The sequence below is a fragment of the Bactrocera latifrons genome, unplaced genomic scaffold, assembly GCF_001853355.1.
Source record: "Bactrocera latifrons isolate USDA-ARS-PBARC rearing strain unplaced genomic scaffold, ASM185335v1 scaffold_482, whole genome shotgun sequence".
Lineage (NCBI taxonomy): Eukaryota > Metazoa > Arthropoda > Insecta > Diptera > Tephritidae > Bactrocera > Bactrocera latifrons.
In genome coordinates, this window is record NW_017537137.1 from 100,023 (window position 1) to 106,022 (window position 6,000).

A 6,000-nucleotide genomic window follows, 5' to 3' on the forward strand; every position below is an offset into this window, starting at 1 on the left:
CTTCACACAGTTTTGGTTCACGAATTACTTCAGCACCCATATAATATGTGGATTTGAAAAGTAACCCGCCTAACATATAGATGGCGCTACTAAAATTAAATCTATATGATTTTTAGTTAACTCTAACGTTCAAAAGGCAGCTGTCGGAGCGTTAGTTTGTGAATTAGATCATTTTGAGTGAAGAAACTTTTTTTATTGTGAATAAAAGTGATAAAAAAATTTAGTGTGTCGATCAAATATTTCTTTTTGAAGTGATAAAATACGGTTGAATCACAAACTTGGCTTGATGACGAGTTCCCGGACATTGTCCCAGGAAAATCAATCATTAAGGATTTGTTGTGCTTAGTTTAGACTTGGTGAAATGTACACGGAAAACGATGAAAGCAGTGGATGCCCAAAAAAGGGGTTTTCCTGACGAAAATATGCAAAAAGTTCACAAAATAACTTTGAATAACCGTAAAGTGAAGTCAAGATCGATATAGCAGGCATTCTATGTAAAGGTATCAACTAAACATGTATATTCACGAATATTTGGATATGAGAAAGCTATGTGCAATGTGGTAATTTTCGACCAAAAACAACGACGAGTTAATAATTCATCTCGAGTTTTGCTTCGAGATACGACAATGGATGAAACATGGCTCCATCCATCATTTCATTCCGAATTTCAATCGATAGTCATCCGAGTGGACTGCATTCGATGAACCCCCACCAAAGTGTGGAAAAGCGCAACAGTCGGCTGGCAAAGTTATGGTGTCTGTATTTTGGGTTGCTTATGGACTATTTTTATTGACTGACTTGAAAAGCAAGGACCATCAACAGCAACTGTCATATAGCCTTTTGGACCGTTTAAAGGAAGAAATCGCCAAAAAACGGCAGCTTTTGAAGAAAAAGGAGGTGTTGTTTCACCAAGACAAGTTAGCGGAAACGATGGCAAAATCCCTTAAATTGGGTTTCGAATTGTTTCCGCATTTACCGTGTCCTCCAGATCTGGCACTCAGCCATTATTTCCTGTTCTCAGGTTTCAAAAGAAAAAATGTTCATCGAATGAAAGGTGATCGTCTTAACTACGGCCTATTTTGAAGCAAAACTCAAATCATACTACAATAATGGAGAGTCAGGATATCACCCTTAAAGGGAACTACGTTGAATAAAAAAAAGCGATTTTTTGCCAAAAAATATGTCAGTCCGGCGACTTTCAATTGACATGTTACATAAACAGCCGAAACTCTTTATCATCCTAGAAATTATTTAAAAAAATCAATTCGGATATTTTGCCCCCATTTGGGCAGAAGATTACGATTGGAGCGATAGTCTGAATGTTGTGTTAAATATTTTAGAAGCAAGAAATGTTCTTATAGTACTATATATTGTCTTCTAATATATGTATACATAATTTGGTAAATTAAAGTAGGATTATTTTATTTAAGCATGTAATTGTGTCTTCAAATATAAAAAAATGATTTTTAATATTTACTTATATAGCCACTAATTTCGTACGTTATATATTTATTTCTGATTGCTCACCAATTCGAAAGATTAATTACTTTTTAAAGCGTGCTACACTTTCTGCAAATTTATATATTGTATATTTAGGGAGCAAATAATCTCAAATAATGATTTTCGAAATGCAATAGTAAAATTGAGTGAGATTCTGTTTCTAAAATACAAATAAAAGATTATCTTCTTCAGCGGAGAAAGCGGACCTAAGCTGAGTAGTACGGGTTACAACCGGTGAGAACTGTTTTCATAGTTGTTTTTGTTTCATAGTGTTTTTTATAAAAGTGACATTTCCTAGGCTGTACTAGTTTTGTTGCTTTATTAACCAAAAAAATCCAATAAAAACTGATTTATGCAAACATATCAATATGATTAGTTTAAGTTAAGTACAAATATAAATATGTGTATGTTTGTTAAAGCGGAAGATTTTTTTAGAAAAAAACGCGCAATCTATTTCCATGCAAATAAAAAATTAAATATTTGTTGGATTTAATTGCATATAGATAATACGCATACAAATACAAAGTTATATGGAGAATGTATGTTTATAAGTAGTTAAAGCAATAACATTCGTATTTCATATCAGCTGATCGTTATTGCGGTTGCTGCTATTTTATATATGTATGGTAAGTACATGGCTATATATGTATTTACATACACATACTATATGTAGGTATTTGCCCGAATATATACAGCATTTTAGAAAGCAAAAGTATCAAGGGAAAAAAATCATTGAAAAACGGAAATAAAATTCTGATTTGATTTGGAAAAGGTTAGTTTATTTCAGTAGTCATATTTGTTTATGTGTTTACCCTCCAAAGAGTTAGTAAAATCCGGTTTAAGTGGGTTTTTAGAACATTTAACTTACATATATATACCCTTGTGAAATCTAGTTTAGGCATAATTATTGTATTAGAAAAAAATAAAGTTAATGCATTTTTTGGTTTGTGCAAAATTCTCTTTACATGCATGATTAGCCGAAAATTGCATTTCTTATTGGATAGATCCTTCAAGGAAACCATGAATTGAATAGTTAGGCAGCGTTTTAAAGAAAAACTACACTTTAATTTAAATTAAAAAAATAATATAAAAACGTTAAACAGAATAATAAATAATTGTATATCTGTTTTCAATAAAAATGGAAATAAAGGAAATTTAAAAATATTAAAATTAAATTCAAATATCCAGACGTGGCTTAGAGATCCAAATTAGTCCGAAAATCGATTTTGAATTTTCGTGAAAAGGCAAGAAAAAGTATAAATAAAACGTTCGGCTGCACCGTAGCTAATATACCCTTCACAAGTGCATTTCTTTTAGTAACTATGTGTTCAGTTTGTATGGAAGCTATATGCTATAGTAATCCGATCTGAACAATTTTTTTGGAGATTATATTGTTACCTTAAGCAGTAATCTATGATCATACATCTTTCGGTTTGTATGGCAGCTACAGTAATCCAATCTGAACAATTTCTTCGGATATTACATTGTTGACTGAGAAAATGATCTATACCAAATTTTGTGAATATATCTTCTCAAATGTGACAGTTTGCCATACAAGAACTTGATTCCGATCATTCAGTTTGTATAGCAGCTATATGCTATAGTTAACCGATCTGAAAAATTTCTTCGGAGATTACATGTTTACCGTAGAAAATAACCTGTGCCAACTTTTGTGAAGATATATTGTCAAATGTGAAAATTTTCTATACAAGAACTTGATTTCGATCGTTCAGTTTGTATGGCAGCTATATGTTATAGTGGTCCGATATCGGCAGTTCCGACAAATGAGCAGCTTTTTGAAGAGAAAATGACGTTTGCAAAATTTCAAAACGATATCTTAAAAACTGGGGGACTAGTTTGTATATATACAGACGGACATGGCTAAATCGACTCAGCTTATACATATATATACTTTACAGGGTCTCCGACGCTTCCTTCTGGGTGTTACAAACTTCGTGATAAACTTAATATACCCTGTTCAGGGTATAAAAAACAGGGACTATGGAAGTTTTCAGATGATTCCATCTTCCAACTAACTTCCAGACAACTTTGACGAAGTCAGCACTTACAATAAGTAGTCGGAAGACTTTAAATAAAAGAGATATGTACGTAGTTAGGTTAATCTGTTAGGCCAATAAGCCACGCATAAACCATTTTGGTGCTTTGCGATACAAGATGGAGTTTATTTGCTAAGTCTAATGGTTGAATCTCCGAAGACATCGATCATACCGAGTCACTATAGCATACTCACTGATTAAAGTTCTTTAAAGAATATTTTGAAAGATATTACAGCTTCAGTGCAGCCGAAGTTAACTTTTTTCTTATTTTTGTTGATAACAGTTGCTCCACTATTGCTTCTCAACTAAAAAATGTTAGTTAATTCTTATGGGTGTCAAAGTATAATAAATTACTTAATTTATTTGATTATCATTCATTGATCATAATATCTTATTTGCGTTTGTTTACATTTCAAACCTGTTTGTTAGAATTATTCAAAGATTGTTTACATGCGATTAATATTCAATAGTATAAGCTTCACTTGCAGTTGCAAGTTGCTGAAAACAAGCGCAATTTATTACTATTGTGGACTTATGTATGTATGTACATTCATATGTACGTAGTTCTCACTGACTCAGTCGGTCTGTAATTTAGCTCTCTGTCAAACAATCACTTTTACATGCATTAACATTTATATTAAATTATTTAAATGCACACCTTCGCTTTTATCAATTATAAATTCTGAGATTTGCATACACGCGCTAACTCTATACCTAAGGGTGCCTTTTTTTTTAAGAGTTATAGAGTTTCCTAGAAGGAAACAACAAACAACAACAACAAACTTTTCTTGATCGTATCAACCAATGAAACTACCCTATGGCAACTCTCATGTAATTTCACTGACATTGAATTCGTGAACAGTTACACAAAAATATTAATAAATTCTGCAACTGTTCAAAAGTGTGGCTCACATCCAAAAACATCACCTTTTATATATAATGATTACTCCCGTATGCAATTCCTCAGAGAGCACCACAACTTCGAAGGTTGGGCTCAAACTTTCTGCTCCGAAGCTAGTATATCCTTCACAGATGCATTTTTATTGCATAAAAGTGTACAAAAATATCTTTATATCTACAAAATTACTTGTCGATATGTCAAAAACTGGCGGAAATGTTCAAATCTGCTCTGCTCGTTGATCAAGTTGAGGGTATAAAAATATCACCACTACGAGGTTCACATCTCAACTGTTAGCAGGAAAATGAACTAAAGTAACATAAACATGTATCACATTAAATTCTAACATTTCCTACAGGGTAGACATCCGCTTGTTCATATGTAACATATGAATATGTGTGTTTGATCTCTGAATATTCACACTTTATCTCCTCCGCTTTTTGTAATCACTGACGCCGGCAAAGGGAGAGCGCTTTTATTTTCATCTCAAATACTTGCACAAGTGTTCTGACCACTTGTTGTAACCACAATTACTCGTGCGCTTTGCATCAACGCTCTTTCTTTCGTTGCGCTCTTTTGCTCACCGCAACAACTCATTAAGCGCCTATAACTCTCTGGGAAAGTCAGTCGACCATACCATTGACATTCTCGACCACAACTCTACCACAATTTTACGCATTTCACTGGCGTCGTCGGTTTGTCAGCGATCGTGTACTTATTTGCATACTGATCTTTTGTCTGTTTGTCCACTTAGTGCGATACTAGCAATATACAGACGAACTTGCATAGATACGTAGCACGAGTAGAGTCGTCTTAGTTTTCCGTGAGTTTATTACTTAGTACTAAATCAGACGTCGGTCACAAAACGCTTCGGTGTTTGTGTTAATCTCGTGTTTGTATTGTGTTTTGTTTACGCGTTCATATGTGTGTATGTATGTTCAATACCGTCCGTTTGATTTACAAAACAAAAAGGAAAATAGAAAATAATTTAAAATTAAAATTTGATTTTTAAAAACATTTACAAGTTCAGATTCAGATTCGTTTGAGACGTGCGCGTGTACGGACGTTAATTTCGTGTCGATCGCAACAAAATTAATGAAATTAAATAACGAAGTGAATAAAGCGTTGTTTGGGAAATATTTAATATACCAAAGCGTTGGCGTGTAAATATTTAAGTGCAACAGGTTCGTGAAGAGTGTTTGTGTGTGTGTGCAAATAATTTTAATTACTGTTGGGGGTGTTTATTTGAATTATAATTAGAGGAAGTGAATGAATTTGAATAGTTCATCAAATAAACGAGCTAATTACATGTGATTGCAGATTGTGCGAGTGGTTCAAGTTAGTTTTAGTTAGTTTTAATTAGAGAAATGCAGTTATTTCAATATTTCCTTCATTAATTACTAACTGTTAAATACAATTAATTATTTTAATTAATTAATTACTGTAAATATACCGAAAATATGGATAATTGTCGCAGAGAACTACAAAAAAAAATAAAAAATCAATGCAAATAGAGCAAGTGGATAACTTTTTAATAATAATTTT

General features: G+C 32.7%; 1 protein-coding gene across 1 annotated transcript in view; it reads left to right on the forward strand.

Annotated features, from left to right (window-relative positions):
• Positions 1-5,150: 5,150 nt before the first annotated feature.
• The window catches only part of LOC108973516, a gene marked incomplete in the record, with an annotated part of 19,910 nt that continues 19,060 nt past the window's right edge, over positions 5,151-6,000 (forward strand). The window contains 1 exon segment of the mRNA XM_018940836.1: positions 5,151-5,639.